This window comes from Kogia breviceps, chromosome 3, assembly GCF_026419965.1.
Source record: "Kogia breviceps isolate mKogBre1 chromosome 3, mKogBre1 haplotype 1, whole genome shotgun sequence".
In the NCBI taxonomy this organism is placed as follows: Eukaryota; Metazoa; Chordata; class Mammalia; order Artiodactyla; family Physeteridae; genus Kogia; species Kogia breviceps.
In genome coordinates, this window is record NC_081312.1 from 108,028,133 (window position 1) to 108,044,865 (window position 16,733).

The 16,733-nt window shown below is 58.0% G+C and overlaps 1 long non-coding RNA gene and 6 other non-coding genes across 7 annotated transcripts in view; all 7 read left to right on the forward strand.

The window, feature by feature from the left end:
* The window catches only part of LOC136793933 (uncharacterized), a 68,099-nt gene that overhangs the window by 15,977 nt on the left and 35,389 nt on the right, over window positions 1-16,733 (forward strand). The window lies entirely within an intron of this gene.
* On the forward strand, window positions 646-738 carry LOC131754004 (small nucleolar RNA SNORD116). Its single transcript, XR_009335056.1, has one exon. It is a non-coding gene; the product is annotated as a small nucleolar RNA SNORD116 (small nucleolar RNA).
* LOC131754062 (small nucleolar RNA SNORD116) lies at window positions 3,422-3,514 on the forward strand. The gene has a single exon (XR_009335111.1). It is a non-coding gene; the product is annotated as a small nucleolar RNA SNORD116 (small nucleolar RNA).
* On the forward strand, window positions 6,102-6,194 carry LOC131754005 (small nucleolar RNA SNORD116). The gene has a single exon (XR_009335057.1). It is a non-coding gene; the product is annotated as a small nucleolar RNA SNORD116 (small nucleolar RNA).
* LOC131754063 (small nucleolar RNA SNORD116) lies at window positions 8,878-8,970 on the forward strand. Its single transcript, XR_009335112.1, has one exon. It is a non-coding gene; the product is annotated as a small nucleolar RNA SNORD116 (small nucleolar RNA).
* Window positions 11,558-11,650, forward strand: LOC131754006 (small nucleolar RNA SNORD116). Its single transcript, XR_009335058.1, has one exon. It is a non-coding gene; the product is annotated as a small nucleolar RNA SNORD116 (small nucleolar RNA).
* LOC131754064 (small nucleolar RNA SNORD116) lies at window positions 14,334-14,426 on the forward strand. Its single transcript, XR_009335113.1, has one exon. It is a non-coding gene; the product is annotated as a small nucleolar RNA SNORD116 (small nucleolar RNA).

Consider the following 16,733-nt stretch of genomic DNA (forward strand, 5'->3'; position numbering starts at 1 on the left):
GATGCGGATTCAGAGGCACACAAAGAAGCCCAGAAGCGCGCGTCCTCGTGCGCAGTCACAGTGACACACGCTCACGCGCGTGAACACACGCATACTCCCTCTCTGACACCGGCCAACGTACGTGCCGAACTTCCTGCAGTTGTGCAGTTAGACAAACATTGAGTTCGCGGTAAGGGTAGAGGTCCTTGGGAAGCAGGGTCTGGGCTCAAGCCCAGGTAAAAGGGCATGTGAATCATGTTCTCTTAGGAACGCGGTCCAATTCTGAAGCCTGTGTGATTTATGGGCACTGCTCAGGCGCAGCTGCTGGGCAAGGCTGGCCGTCGGCAAAGACCAGAAGACCTTCGCGTTGTCTGATGACTGGACGTGCTAAGGAGAATTGGAAGAACGGGGCGGGCGCATGTTGCTAAGTGTGGCCGTGGCTAACTCTGGAAGGTAGGCATTCACCCAGCCTAAGATGTGCCATTGGATATTAGGTTTTCCTCAGACGGGCCCAGTGGCTGCCAGAGTGGATTGAGTGTTGCTCTTGAGTCCTCTGGCCTGAGGACTGTGGATTCCCCAGGGTTTTGGAGTACCAGGGGGTCGTGGACCCTCTGCAGACCCCCATGGCATGCCCGCTTGTGTGCTGCAGCCTCCCAGCACGTGCTTGGATCGATGATGACACCCTTGTATGCATTCCTTGGAAAATCTGAACAAAATGAGTGAGAACCCTCTACCGTCTCCTCATCGAAACTGAGGTCCAGCACGTTTCCTCTCTCGGGGGTAGGGGACCGTGAGGAGGGCGGGCCAGCGTCCCCTGCTGACATGCATGCAAACACCACCCAGGGCTCCTAATATTGGAGGGGCCCCTGTCTGAGGGTCGACTGTGTCTACCCATAAGCTGGGTCGCCTATGAATATCAGGTGTCTGCTGCAAGGCCGTTGAGGCCATGCGAGGGGGCGTGCTCTCCTGCTGGTCTTGAGAGTCGGGGTGTGTGCTGGTGTAGGCCAAGTGAGCTTGCAGCTTGGCAAAGTGTGTTTTGGCCAGGATCACGCTTGGTGCATGCCGCTTCGGGGTTTAATTCTGGAGGCCAAAATGAGCAAGCTTCTCTGGTTGGAACCCGGAGGCTGAGGCCAGGCCTGTGGCCCTCCGTGTTCTTGCGTTTGGCACGGTGAGTTTCTTGAGTGCCAAGTGAGGCTGGAGCTGTGGACGGGTGTGGCTCGGGTTGGGCGTCGGCCTAATGCGGCTGATGGATCAGGCCTGGGTGTTGCCCTTGTCTGCTCCCCTACTTTAACTGCCGGCACAGTGCTGGGGACAAGTGGGTCATCGTGGAGTGGGGTGAGGACCGCGCTGCACTTAAGCCTGCGTGGTGGCTGATGGCCGGGACAGGAATGTACGGGAGGATGAGGACAGGTCCTCTGTGATGTCATGAAATGGGCTGTCATCATTGGGTGGCAGGTGCTGGCCTCGGCTTCCCAAGGATGTGTCCTGTTTGTGATGGGCTGGCATCAGCTGCCTAAGAAGGGGAGGCTTTGACAGTTCACGAGGATGCGGTGAGGTAGGTAACTTGTGTTCAGTTGCGATCCCTTTGCCGGAGGAATGACTCCCAAAGGGTGTCTTGCGGGACCTAGAGTAGATGGACATGCTGAGGTATTTGTGCCGACCTCCGAGGAGGAAGGTGAGTTATGCGAACATGCGTTTTGGCCGCTTTGTTCCCCCGTTTGGGAATGTGCAGCGCGAAAGTGTTTCTCCCAGAGGGCATGACGTGGCCGGCCCGTGTGGCACGTGGGCCTTTCAAGCAGGCAGAGGTTTATGCGGGCCGGAGATGGGGGCACCGTTGCGATGGCCGGTGCACTGCCGCGGACAGCCACTGTGCCCTTTCAGACTTGCAAGTCCCCTCGCGTGACAGAGGTCTTCCATTGAATGTCTGTGTGTGATCCTCGGGGACGGTGGCCTTGAAGTCTGTGAGGTCCTCGGGAGTGTCGCTGTGGCAGTGAAGAAGTGCCAGAATGCATGGGGTGTGGTCAGCGTCCTCAAAGCAGACATGTATGCGGTCTGTCTTCCTTGGTGTACAGTGTCGCCATGTCCGCACGATGCCTGTGGCTTTGAGCAAGGTCGAGTCGCCGTGCGGGCAGGAGGTGGGCACGTAGGACGAGGCTGTCAAGCATTTGAGCGTCTCCTCCGGGTTGAGGGCTGCAAAACCTGCCGGCTGGGAGCTGGCGAGACGTGGCCGGGAAAATGGCCTAGTTTCCGTCGTGGGGTTCCCACCTGGGTCATGGTTGCTAAGGCCCACCACTTCCCGTGGTGGGCATTCCCAAGGGTCCACAGAACGTGATTTGTCCTAGTTGGCGAGAAGTGGCACTTGGCACTTGGGCTGAAGTCCGCTAGCCCCTTGAGAGGTGCGGGGCTGCGTCTTGCCTGTAGCCAGCTGAAGGTCAGTGTCAACGCCAACCATGGGAGGTTTCCTTGCTTCCAAAAGTGCTGGGAGTGGCCCCAGGTGGACATCAGATGTGCTACTAGGTGGCAGGGTCTCCAGGTCCACGTACGTGGGACACCCACGGCCGGGACTCATGTCTGGACCAATCTCTGTGCTTTGGTCAGAAGGCATGGCTGTGGGAGAGCGGGAGACCGTTGCCTATTTCAACAGCGTCTGGGGGTCCACGTTCACACGTGGCCTCTTGAAGCTGACAGGCGTCTTTCTGCATTCGGTGGGGTGGTCCAAAGCCTCGGTGCTGTGTATAAACTGTGGCTTTTACTGTTCAAGGTCACTGCCGAGGGCCTCAAGCATACCCAAAGACCAAGACGCGGATTCAGAGGCCCACAGAGAAACCCACGAGTGCGTCACCCTGCGCAGTGATTGTCACGGCCTCGCGCACGCAGGAACACACACACACACACACCCTCACACACAACGGCCGACGTACGTGCCTAACTTACTGCAGTCGTGCTGTCAGACAAACATTCAGTTCTTCGTAAGGGCTAGAGGTCCTTGTGAAGCAGGTTCGGAGCTCTGGCCCAGGTAAATGTTCTCAGGAATCATGTTCTAAGGACGCCGGTCCAATTCTGAATCCTGAGTGATTTCTGTCCACTTCTCAGGTGCGGTTGATTGGCAAGGCTGGCCGATGGCAAAGGGAAGAGGACGTTTGCGTGGTCCGACGACTGGAGGTGAAGAGGAGAACTGGAACGAGTGAGGTGGGCCACGTTGCCGAGCGTGGACGTGGATAACACAGGTCGGTAGGCATTCAACCACCCCGAGACGTGCCATTGGGTATTAGGTTTCCCTCTGACGGGCCCAGTGGCTGCAAGAGTGGATTGACTGTCGCTCTTGCTGAGAGGCCTGAGGGCTGTGTATTTCCCACTCTTTTGGCGTACTCTGAGGTCTAGGCTCCTCTGAACAGCCCCACGGCCTGCCCGGCTGTGTGCTACAGCGTCCCAGCATGTGCTTCGATCGACGATGACACCCTTGTATGCATTCCTTGGAAAATCTGAACAAAATGAGTGAGAACGCTGTACCGTCTCCTCCTCGAAACTGAGGTCCAGGACGTTTCCTCTCTCGGGGATAGGGGACTGTGAGGAGTGAGGGCCAGCGTCCCCTGCCGACATGCATGCAAACACCACCCAGGGCTCCAGCATTGGAGGGGCTCCTGTCTAAGGTTCAACCATGTCTGTACGAGAGCTGGGTCGTCCATGAATCCCAGGTCCCTGCTGAGAGGCCGGTGAGGGCTTGCGAGGCACCTAGCTCCCCTTCTGGTCTTCAGAGTCGGAGTGTGTGCTCTTTTAGGCCCAGTGAGCTTGCAGCTTGGATAGGTGTGTTTTGGCCAGGATCACACTTTATTCATGCCGCTTCTGGGTTTGAGTCCGGAAGCCAAAATGAGCAAGCTTCCTTTGTTGCAGCCTGGAGCCTCACGCCAGGCCTGTGGCCTTCCCCGATTTTGCGTGTGGCCCGGTGAGGTTCTCGAGTGCCCAGTGGGTCTCGAGCAGTGCGTGGCGGTGGGCTCGGGTTGAGCATCTGCAGAAGGGTGGTGAGGGAGTAGGCTTTGCCGTTGCCCTTGTGAGCTCCTGTACTGCAACTCCCGGCACTGCGTTGGCTGCCAGTGGGTCACGGTGGAGTGGGGTGAGGCCGGAGTGCTGTATTTAGGCCTGCGTGGCGGCTGACGGACTGGACAGAAAGGTAAGCCGTGATGAGGACAGGTCCTGCGTGATGTTGTGGCATGGGCTGGCATCATTGGGTTGCAGGCACTGGCCTCGTCTTCCCAAGGATGTGTCATGTTCATGCTGGGCTGGCATCAGCTGCCTATGGAGGGGATGGCTTTGGCAGTTCATGTGGATGCGGTGAGGTAGGTAACCTGCCTAGACTTGTGATTCCATTGCGGGAGGAATGACTCCCCAAGGGTGTCTTGCGGGACGTAGAGAAGATAGACATGCTGAGGCGTCTGTGCCGGTCTCCTTGCGGGTAGGTGAGTTATGCGAACGTGCCCTTTGGCCACTCTGTTCCCTGATTTGGGAATGTGCAAAGCGAAGGTGTTTCTCCAGGCGGGCATGACGCGGCCGGCCCGTGTGGCAGGCAGGCTTTTCGAACAGCCAGAGGTTTATCTGGAGCAGTCCGTTGGCGGGGGAGAGGTGGGTGTCACTGTTGCGATGCCAGGTGCGCTGCCGTGGACAGCCACTGTTCCCTTTGAAGCTTCCAGGTCCCCTCGCGTGGCACAGGTCTTCCGTTTGAAATCTGTCTGTGGTCCTCGGGGACAGTGCCTTTGACCTCTGTTAGGTTCTTAGTAGTGTCGCTGTGGCAGGGCAGAAGTGCCAGGATGCACGGGGTAAGGTCGGTGTCATGAAAGCAGACATGCTTGCGGTCTGTCTTCCCTGGTGTACAGTGTCCCCGTGTGTGCTTCCGGTAGGGTCAAGTTGCCCTGTGAGCAGGAGGAGGGCACATAGGACGAAGCTGTCCAGCATTTGAGCGCTTACTCCGGATTCAGGGCCGCGAACCCTTCCGGCCGGGCGCTGGCGACACTTGGCCGGGAAGGTGGCCTAGTTTCCGCCGTGGGGCTGGGACCTGGGTCATGGTTGCTGAAGCCGCCCGCTTCCTGTGGTGGACACTCCCATGGGTCCTCGGAAAGTGATTTGGCCTATTTGGCGAGAATTGTCACTTGGGCTGAATTTGGTTAGCCCCTGAGAGGTGCCGGGCCGCATCTTGTCTGTAGGCAGCTGCACAAAAGTATTGGCCCGCCCACAGGGTGTTTCCTTGCTTCCAGAGGCGCTGGGGGTGGCCCCAAGTGCACATCAGATGTGCTACAAGCTGGCAGGATCTCCTGTGGCCTATGTCAACAGACCCTGGGGGTCAAAGTTCACCTTCAGCCTCTTGAAACTTGCAGGGGTCTTTGTCCATTCAATTGGGGGGGTCCAAAGCCACGGCGCTGTGTATCAACTGTGGGTTTCATTGTTCGAGGTCTCAGCAGAGGGCCACAGCGACACACAGAGACCAGGATGCGGATTCAGAGGCACACAAAGAAGCCCAGAAGCGCGCGTCCTCGTGCGCAGTCACAGTGACACACGCTCACGCGCGTGAACACACGCATACTCCCTCTCTGACACCGGCCAACGTACGTGCCGAACTTCCTGCAGTTGTGCAGTTAGACAAACATTGAGTTCGCGGTAAGGGTAGAGGTCCTTGGGAAGCAGGGTCTGGGCTCAAGCCCAGGTAAAAGGGCGTGTGAATCATGTTCTCTTAGGAACGCGGTCCAATTCTGAAGCCTGTGTGATTTATGGGCACTGCTCAGGCGCAGCTGCTGGGCAAGGCTGGCCGTCGGCAAAGACCAGAAGACCTTCGCGTTGTCTGATGACTGGACGTGCTAAGGAGAATTGGAAGAACGGGGCGGGCGCATGTTGCTAAGTGTGGCCGTGGCTAACTCTGGAAGGTAGGCATTCACCCAGCCTAAGATGTGCCATTGGATATTAGGTTTTCCTCAGACGGGCCCAGTGGCTGCCAGAGTGGATTGAGTGTTGCTCTTGAGTCCTCTGGCCTGAGGACTGTGGATTCCCCAGGGTTTTGGAGTACCAGGGGGTCGTGGACCCTCTGCAGACCCCCATGGCATGCCCGCTTGTGTGCTGCAGCCTCCCAGCACGTGCTTGGATCGATGATGACACCCTTGTATGCATTCCTTGGAAAATCTGAACAAAATGAGTGAGAACCCTCTACCGTCTCCTCATCGAAACTGAGGTCCAGCACGTTTCCTCTCTCGGGGGTAGGGGACCGTGAGGAGGGCGGTCCAGCGTCCCCTGCTGACATGCATGCAAACACCACCCAGGGCTCCTAATATTGGAGGGGCCCCTGTCTGAGGGTCGACTGTGTCTACCCATAAGCTGGGTCGCCTATGAATATCAGGTGTCTGCTGCAAGGCCGTTGAGGCCATGCGAGGGGGCGTGCTCTCCTGCTGGTCTTGAGAGTCGGGGTGTGTGCTGGTGTAGGCCAAGTGAGCTTGCAGCTTGGCAAAGTGTGTTTTGGCCAGGATCACGCTTGGTGCATGCCGCTTCGGGGTTTAATTCTGGAGGCCAAAATGAGCAAGCTTCTCTGGTTGGAACCCGGAGGCTGAGGCCAGGCCTGTGGCCCTCCGTGTTCTTGCGTTTGGCACGGTGAGTTTCTTGAGTGCCAAGTGAGGCTGGAGCTGTGGACGGGTGTGGCTCGGGTTGGGCGTCGGCCTAATGCGGCTGATGGATCAGGCCTGGGTGTTGCCCTTGTCTGCTCCCCTACTTTAACTGCCAGCACAGTGCTGGGGACAAGTGGGTCATCGTGGAGTGGGGTGAGGACCGCGCTGCACTTAAGCCTGCGTGGTGGCTGATGGCCGGGACAGGAATGTACGGGAGGATGAGGACAGGTCCTCTGTGATGTCATGAAATGGGCTGTCATCATTGGGTGGCAGGTGCTGGCCTCGGCTTCCCAAGGATGTGTCCTGTTTGTGATGGGCTGGCATCAGCTGCCTAAGAAGGGGAGGCTTTGACAGTTCACGAGGATGCGGTGAGGTAGGTAACTTGTGTTCAGTTGCGATCCCTTTGCCGGAGGAATGACTCCCAAAGGGTGTCTTGCGGGACCTAGAGTAGATGGACATGCTGAGGTATTTGTGCCGGCCTCCGAGGAGGAAGGTGAGTTATGCGAACATGCGTTTTGGCCGCTTTGTTCCCCCGTTTGGGAATGTGCAGCGCGAAAGTGTTTCTCCCAGAGGGCATGACGTGGCCGGCCCGTGTGGCACGTGGGCCTTTCAAGCAGGCAGAGGTTTATGCGGGCCGGAGATGGGGGCACCGTTGCGATGGCCGGTGCACTGCCGCGGACAGCCACTGTGCCCTTTCAGACTTGCAAGTCCCCTCGCGTGACAGAGGTCTTCCATTGAATGTCTGTGTGTGATCCTCGGGGACGGTGGCCTTGAAGTCTGTGAGGTCCTCGGGAGTGTCGCTGTGGCAGTGAAGAAGTGCCAGAATGCATGGGGTGTGGTCAGCGTCCTCAAAGCAGACATGTATGCGGTCTGTCTTCCTTGGTGTACAGTGTCGCCATGTCCGCACGATGCCTGTGGCTTTGAGCAAGGTCGAGTCGCCGTGCGGGCAGGAGGTGGGCACGTAGGACGAGGCTGTCAAGCATTTGAGCGTCTCCTCCGGGTTGAGGGCTGCAAAACCTGCCGGCTGGGAGCTGGCGAGACGTGGCCGGGAAAATGGCCTAGTTTCCGTCGTGGGGTTCCCACCTGGGTCATGGTTGCTAAGGCCCACCACTTCCCGTGGTGGGCATTCCCAAGGGTCCACAGAACGTGATTTGTCCTAGTTGGCGAGAAGTGGCACTTGGCACTTGGGCTGAAGTCCGCTAGCCCCTTGAGAGGTGCGGGGCTGCGTCTTGCCTGTAGCCAGCTGAAGGTCAGTGTCAACGCCAACCATGGGAGGTTTCCTTGCTTCCAAAAGTGCTGGGAGTGGCCCCAGGTGGACATCAGATGTGCTACTAGGTGGCAGGGTCTCCAGGTCCACGTACGTGGGACACCCACGGCCGGGACTCATGTCTGGACCAATCTCTGTGCTTTGGTCAGAAGGCATGGCTGTGGGAGAGCGGGAGACCGTTGCCTATTTCAACAGCGTCTGGGGGTCCACGTTCACACGTGGCCTCTTGAAGCTGACAGGCGTCTTTCTGCATTCGGTGGGGTGGTCCAAAGCCTCGGTGCTGTGTATAAACTGTGGCTTTTACTGTTCAAGGTCACTGCCGAGGGCCTCAAGCATACCCAAAGACCAAGACGCGGATTCAGAGGCCCACAGAGAAACCCACGAGTGCGTCACCCTGCGCAGTGATTGTCACGGCCTCGCGCACGCAGGAACACACACACACACACACCCTCACACACAACGGCCGACGTACGTGCCTAACTTACTGCAGTCGTGCTGTCAGACAAACATTCAGTTCTTCGTAAGGGCTAGAGGTCCTTGTGAAGCAGGTTCGGAGCTCTGGCCCAGGTAAATGTTCTCAGGAATCATGTTCTAAGGACGCCGGTCCAATTCTGAATCCTGAGTGATTTCTGTCCACTTCTCAGGTGCGGTTGATTGGCAAGGCTGGCCGATGGCAAAGGGAAGAGGACGTTTGCGTGGTCCGACGACTGGAGGTGAAGAGGAGAACTGGAACGAGTGAGGTGGGCCACGTTGCCGAGCGTGGACGTGGATAACACAGGTCGGTAGGCATTCAACCACCCCGAGACGTGCCATTGGGTATTAGGTTTCCCTCTGACGGGCCCAGTGGCTGCAAGAGTGGATTGACTGTCGCTCTTGCTGAGAGGCCTGAGGGCTGTGTATTTCCCACTCTTTTGGCGTACTCTGAGGTCTAGGCTCCTCTGAACAGCCCCACGGCCTGCCCGGCTGTGTGCTACAGCGTCCCAGCATGTGCTTCGATCGACGATGACACCCTTGTATGCATTCCTTGGAAAATCTGAACAAAATGAGTGAGAACGCTGTACCGTCTCCTCCTCGAAACTGAGGTCCAGGACGTTTCCTCTCTCGGGGATAGGGGACTGTGAGGAGTGAGGGCCAGCGTCCCCTGCCGACATGCATGCAAACACCACCCAGGGCTCCAGCATTGGAGGGGCTCCTGTCTAAGGTTCAACCATGTCTGTACGAGAGCTGGGTCGTCCATGAATCCCAGGTCCCTGCTGAGAGGCCGGTGAGGGCTTGCGAGGCACCTAGCTCCCCTTCTGGTCTTCAGAGTCGGAGTGTGTGCTCTTTTAGGCCCAGTGAGCTTGCAGCTTGGATAGGTGTGTTTTGGCCAGGATCACACTTTATTCATGCCGCTTCTGGGTTTGAGTCCGGAAGCCAAAATGAGCAAGCTTCCTTTGTTGCAGCCTGGAGCCTCACGCCAGGCCTGTGGCCTTCCCCGATTTTGCGTGTGGCCCGGTGAGGTTCTCGAGTGCCCAGTGGGTCTCGAGCAGTGCGTGGCGGTGGGCTCGGGTTGAGCATCTGCAGAAGGGTGCGGAGGGAGTAGGCTTTGCCGTTGCCCTTGTGAGCTCCTGTACTGCAACTCCCGGCACTGCGTTGGCTGCCAGTGGGTCACGGTGGAGTGGGGTGAGGCCGGAGTGCTGTATTTAGGCCTGCGTGGCGGCTGACGGACTGGACAGAAAGGTAAGCCGTGATGAGGACAGGTCCTGCGTGATGTTGTGGCATGGGCTGGCATCATTGGGTTGCAGGCACTGGCCTCGTCTTCCCAAGGATGTGTCATGTTCATGCTGGGCTGGCATCAGCTGCCTATGGAGGGGATGGCTTTGGCAGTTCATGTGGATGCGGTGAGGTAGGTAACCTGCCTAGACTTGTGATTCCATTGCGGGAGGAATGACTCCCCAAGGGTGTCTTGCGGGACGTAGAGAAGATAGACATGCTGAGGCGTCTGTGCCGGTCTCCTTGCGGGTAGGTGAGTTATGCGAACGTGCCCTTTGGCCACTCTGTTCCCTGATTTGGGAATGTGCAAAGCGAAGGTGTTTCTCCAGGCGGGCATGACGCGGCCGGCCCGTGTGGCAGGCAGGCTTTTCGAACAGCCAGAGGTTTATCTGGAGCAGTCCGTTGGCGGGGCAGAGGTGGGTGTCACTGTTGCGATGCCAGGTGCGCTGCCGTGGACAGCCACTGTTCCCTTTGAAGCTTCCAGGTCCCCTCGCGTGGCACAGGTCTTCCGTTTGAAATCTGTCTGTGGTCCTCGGGGACAGTGCCTTTGACCTCTGTTAGGTTCTTAGTAGTGTCGCTGTGGCAGGGCAGAAGTGCCAGGATGCACGGGGTAAGGTCGGTGTCATGAAAGCAGACATGCTTGCGGTCTGTCTTCCCTGGTGTACAGTGTCCCCGTGTGTGCTTCCGGTAGGGTCAAGTTGCCCTGTGAGCAGGAGGAGGGCACATAGGACGAAGCTGTCCAGCATTTGAGCGCTTACTCCGGATTCAGGGCCGCGAACCCTTCCGGCCGGGCGCTGGCGACACTTGGCCGGGAAGGTGGCCTAGTTTCCGCCGTGGGGCTGGGACCTGGGTCATGGTTGCTGAAGCCGCCCGCTTCCTGTGGTGGACACTCCCATGGGTCCTCGGAAAGTGATTTGGCCTATTTGGCGAGAATTGTCACTTGGGCTGAATTTGGTTAGCCCCTGAGAGGTGCCGGGCTGCATCTTGTCTGTAGGCAGCTGCACAAAAGTATTGGCCCGCCCACAGGGTGTTTCCTTGCTTCCAGAGGCGCTGGGGGTGGCCCCAAGTGCACATCAGATGTGCTACAAGCTGGCAGGATCTCCTGTGGCCTATGTCAACAGCCCCTGGGGGTCAAAGTTCACCTTCAGCCTCTTGAAACTTGCAGGGGTCTTTGTCCATTCAATTGGGGGGGTCCAAAGCCACGGCGCTGTGTATCAACTGTGGGTTTCATTGTTCGAGGTCTCAGCAGAGGGCCACAGCGACACACAGAGACCAGGATGCGGATTCAGAGGCACACAAAGAAGCCCAGAAGCGCGCGTCCTCGTGCGCAGTCACAGTGACACACGCTCACGCGCGTGAACACACGCATACTCCCTCTCTGACACCGGCCAACGTACGTGCCGAACTTCCTGCAGTTGTGCAGTTAGACAAACATTGAGTTCGCGGTAAGGGTAGAGGTCCTTGGGAAGCAGGGTCTGGGCTCAAGCCCAGGTAAAAGGGCGTGTGAATCATGTTCTCTTAGGAACGCGGTCCAATTCTGAAGCCTGTGTGATTTATGGGCACTGCTCAGGCGCAGCTGCTGGGCAAGGCTGGCCGTCGGCAAAGACCAGAAGACCTTCGCGTTGTCTGATGACTGGACGTGCTAAGGAGAATTGGAAGAACGGGGCGGGCGCATGTTGCTAAGTGTGGCCGTGGCTAACTCTGGAAGGTAGGCATTCACCCAGCCTAAGATGTGCCATTGGATATTAGGTTTTCCTCAGACGGGCCCAGTGGCTGCCAGAGTGGATTGAGTGTTGCTCTTGAGTCCTCTGGCCTGAGGACTGTGGATTCCCCAGGGTTTTGGAGTACCAGGGGGTCGTGGACCCTCTGCAGACCCCCATGGCATGCCCGCTTGTGTGCTGCAGCCTCCCAGCACGTGCTTGGATCGATGATGACACCCTTGTATGCATTCCTTGGAAAATCTGAACAAAATGAGTGAGAACCCTCTACCGTCTCCTCATCGAAACTGAGGTCCAGCACGTTTCCTCTCTCGGGGGTAGGGGACCGTGAGGAGGGCGGGCCAGCGTCCCCTGCTGACATGCATGCAAACACCACCCAGGGCTCCTAATATTGGAGGGGCCCCTGTCTGAGGGTCGACTGTGTCTACCCATAAGCTGGGTCGCCTATGAATATCAGGTGTCTGCTGCAAGGCCGTTGAGGCCATGCGAGGGGGCGTGCTCTCCTGCTGGTCTTGAGAGTCGGGGTGTGTGCTGGTGTAGGCCAAGTGAGCTTGCAGCTTGGCAAAGTGTGTTTTGGCCAGGATCACGCTTGGTGCATGCCGCTTCGGGGTTTAATTCTGGAGGCCAAAATGAGCAAGCTTCTCTGGTTGGAACCCGGAGGCTGAGGCCAGGCCTGTGGCCCTCCGTGTTCTTGCGTTTGGCACGGTGAGTTTCTTGAGTGCCAAGTGAGGCTGGAGCTGTGGACGGGTGTGGCTCGGGTTGGGCGTCGGCCTAATGCGGCTGATGGATCAGGCCTGGGTGTTGCCCTTGTCTGCTCCCCTACTTTAACTGCCGGCACAGTGCTGGGGACAAGTGGGTCATCGTGGAGTGGGGTGAGGACCGCGCTGCACTTAAGCCTGCGTGGTGGCTGATGGCCGGGACAGGAATGTACGGGAGGATGAGGACAGGTCCTCTGTGATGTCATGAAATGGGCTGTCATCATTGGGTGGCAGGTGCTGGCCTCGGCTTCCCAAGGATGTGTCCTGTTTGTGATGGGCTGGCATCAGCTGCCTAAGAAGGGGAGGCTTTGACAGTTCACGAGGATGCGGTGAGGTAGGTAACTTGTGTTCAGTTGCGATCCCTTTGCCGGAGGAATGACTCCCAAAGGGTGTCTTGCGGGACCTAGAGTAGATGGACATGCTGAGGTATTTGTGCCGGCCTCCGAGGAGGAAGGTGAGTTATGCGAACATGCGTTTTGGCCGCTTTGTTCCCCCGTTTGGGAATGTGCAGCGCGAAAGTGTTTCTCCCAGAGGGCATGACGTGGCCGGCCCGTGTGGCACGTGGGCCTTTCAAGCAGGCAGAGGTTTATGCGGGCCGGAGATGGGGGCACCGTTGCGATGGCCGGTGCACTGCCGCGGACAGCCACTGTGCCCTTTCAGACTTGCAAGTCCCCTCGCGTGACAGAGGTCTTCCATTGAATGTCTGTGTGTGATCCTCGGGGACGGTGGCCTTGAAGTCTGTGAGGTCCTCGGGAGTGTCGCTGTGGCAGTGAAGAAGTGCCAGAATGCATGGGGTGTGGTCAGCGTCCTCAAAGCAGACATGTATGCGGTCTGTCTTCCTTGGTGTACAGTGTCGCCATGTCCGCACGATGCCTGTGGCTTTGAGCAAGGTCGAGTCGCCGTGCGGGCAGGAGGTGGGCACGTAGGACGAGGCTGTCAAGCATTTGAGCGTCTCCTCCGGGTTGAGGGCTGCAAAACCTGCCGGCTGGGAGCTGGCGAGACGTGGCCGGGAAAATGGCCTAGTTTCCGTCGTGGGGTTCCCACCTGGGTCATGGTTGCTAAGGCCCACCACTTCCCGTGGTGGGCATTCCCAAGGGTCCACAGAACGTGATTTGTCCTAGTTGGCGAGAAGTGGCACTTGGCACTTGGGCTGAAGTCCGCTAGCCCCTTGAGAGGTGCGGGGCTGCGTCTTGCCTGTAGCCAGCTGAAGGTCAGTGTCAACGCCAACCATGGGAGGTTTCCTTGCTTCCAAAAGTGCTGGGAGTGGCCCCAGGTGGACATCAGATGTGCTACTAGGTGGCAGGGTCTCCAGGTCCACGTACGTGGGACACCCACGGCCGGGACTCATGTCTGGACCAATCTCTGTGCTTTGGTCAGAAGGCATGGCTGTGGGAGAGCGGGAGACCGTTGCCTATTTCAACAGCGTCTGGGGGTCCACGTTCACACGTGGCCTCTTGAAGCTGACAGGCGTCTTTCTGCATTCGGTGGGGTGGTCCAAAGCCTCGGTGCTGTGTATAAACTGTGGCTTTTACTGTTCAAGGTCACTGCCGAGGGCCTCAAGCATACCCAAAGACCAAGACGCGGATTCAGAGGCCCACAGAGAAACCCACGAGTGCGTCACCCTGCGCAGTGATTGTCACGGCCTCGCGCACGCAGGAACACACACACACACACACCCTCACACACAACGGCCGACGTACGTGCCTAACTTACTGCAGTCATGCTGTCAGACAAACATTCAGTTCTTCGTAAGGGCTAGAGGTCCTTGTGAAGCAGGTTCGGAGCTCTGGCCCAGGTAAATGTTCTCAGGAATCATGTTCTAAGGACGCCGGTCCAATTCTGAATCCTGAGTGATTTCTGTCCACTTCTCAGGTGCGGTTGATTGGCAAGGCTGGCCGATGGCAAAGGGAAGAGGACGTTTGCGTGGTCCGACGACTGGAGGTGAAGAGGAGAACTGGAACGAGTGAGGTGGGCCACGTTGCCGAGCGTGGACGTGGATAACACAGGTCGGTAGGCATTCAACCACCCCGAGACGTGCCATTGGGTATTAGGTTTCCCTCTGACGGGCCCAGTGGCTGCAAGAGTGGATTGACTGTCGCTCTTGCTGAGAGGCCTGAGGGCTGTGTATTTCCCACTCTTTTGGCGTACTCTGAGGTCTAGGCTCCTCTGAACAGCCCCACGGCCTGCCCGGCTGTGTGCTACAGCATCCCAGCATGTGCTTCGATCGACGATGACACCCTTGTATGCATTCCTTGGAAAATCTGAACAAAATGAGTGAGAACGCTGTACCGTCTCCTCCTCGAAACTGAGGTCCAGGACGTTTCCTCTCTCGGGGATAGGGGACTGTGAGGAGTGAGGGCCAGCGTCCCCTGCCGACATGCATGCAAACACCACCCAGGGCTCCAGCATTGGAGGGGCTCCTGTCTAAGGTTCAACCATGTCTGTACGAGAGCTGGGTCGTCCATGAATCCCAGGTCCCTGCTGAGAGGCCGGTGAGGGCTTGCGAGGCACCTAGCTCCCCTTCTGGTCTTCAGAGTCGGAGTGTGTGCTCTTTTAGGCCCAGTGAGCTTGCAGCTTGGATAGGTGTGTTTTGGCCAGGATCACACTTTATTCATGCCGCTTCTGGGTTTGAGTCCGGAAGCCAAAATGAGCAAGCTTCCTTTGTTGCAGCCTGGAGCCTCACGCCAGGCCTGTGGCCTTCCCCGATTTTGCGTGTGGCCCGGTGAGGTTCTCGAGTGCCCAGTGGGTCTCGAGCAGTGCGTGGCGGTGGGCTCGGGTTGAGCATCTGCAGAAGGGTGCGGAGGGAGTAGGCTTTGCCGTTGCCCTTGTGAGCTCCTGTACTGCAACTCCCGGCACTGCGTTGGCTGCCAGTGGGTCACGGTGGAGTGGGGTGAGGCCGGAGTGCTGTATTTAGGCCTGCGTGGCGGCTGACGGACTGGACAGAAAGGTAAGCCGTGATGAGGACAGGTCCTGCGTGATGTTGTGGCATGGGCTGGCATCATTGGGTTGCAGGCACTGGCCTCGTCTTCCCAAGGATGTGTCATGTTCATGCTGGGCTGGCATCAGCTGCCTATGGAGGGGATGGCTTTGGCAGTTCATGTGGATGCGGTGAGGTAGGTAACCTGCCTAGACTTGTGATTCCATTGCGGGAGGAATGACTCCCCAAGGGTGTCTTGCGGGACGTAGAGAAGATAGACATGCTGAGGCGTCTGTGCCGGTCTCCTTGCGGGTAGGTGAGTTATGCGAACGTGCCCTTTGGCCACTCTGTTCCCTGATTTGGGAATGTGCAAAGCGAAGGTGTTTCTCCAGGCGGGCATGACGCGGCCGGCCCGTGTGGCAGGCAGGCTTTTCGAACAGCCAGAGGTTTATCTGGAGCAGTCCGTTGGCGGGGGAGAGGTGGGTGTCACTGTTGCGATGCCAGGTGCGCTGCCGTGGACAGCCACTGTTCCCTTTGAAGCTTCCAGGTCCCCTCGCGTGGCACAGGTCTTCCGTTTGAAATCTGTCTGTGGTCCTCGGGGACAGTGCCTTTGACCTCTGTTAGGTTCTTAGTAGTGTCGCTGTGGCAGGGCAGAAGTGCCAGGATGCACGGGGTAAGGTCGGTGTCATGAAAGCAGACATGCTTGCGGTCTGTCTTCCCTGGTGTACAGTGTCCCCGTGTGTGCTTCCGGTAGGGTCAAGTTGCCCTGTGAGCAGGAGGAGGGCACATAGGACGAAGCTGTCCAGCATTTGAGCGCTTACTCCGGATTCAGGGCCGCGAACCCTTCCGGCCGGGCGCTGGCGACACTTGGCCGGGAAGGTGGCCTAGTTTCCGCCGTGGGGCTGGGACCTGGGTCATGGTTGCTGAAGCCGCCCGCTTCCTGTGGTGGACACTCCCATGGGTCCTCGGAAAGTGATTTGGCCTATTTGGCGAGAATTGTCACTTGGGCTGAATTTGGTTAGCCCCTGAGAGGTGCCGGGCCGCATCTTGTCTGTAGGCAGCTGCACAAAAGTATTGGCCCGCCCACAGGGTGTTTCCTTGCTTCCAGAGGCGCTGGGGGTGGCCCCAAGTGCACATCAGATGTGCTACAAGCTGGCAGGATCTCCTGTGGCCTATGTCAACAGCCCCTGGGGGTCAAAGTTCACCTTCAGCCTCTTGAAACTTGCAGGGGTCTTTGTCCATTCAATTGGGGGGGTCCAAAGCCACGGCGCTGTGTATCAACTGTGGGTTTCATTGTTCGAGGTCTCAGCAGAGGGCCACAGCGACACACAGAGACCAGGATGCGGATTCAGAGGCACACAAAGAAGCCCAGAAGCGCGCGTCCTCGTGCGCAGTCACAGTGACACACGCTCACGCGCGTGAACACACGCATACTCCCTCTCTGACACCGGCCAACGTACGTGCCGAACTTCCTGCAGTTGTGCAGTTAGACAAACATTGAGTTCGCGGTAAGGGTAGAGGTCCTTGGGAAGCAGGGTCTGGGCTCAAGCCCAGGTAAAAGGGCGTGTGAATCATGTTCTCTTGGGAACGCGGTCCAATTCTGAAGCCTGTGTGATTTATGGGCACTGCTCAGGCGCAGCTGCTGGGCAAGGCTGGCCGTCGGCAAAGACCAGAAGACCTTCGCGTTGTCTGATGACTGGACGT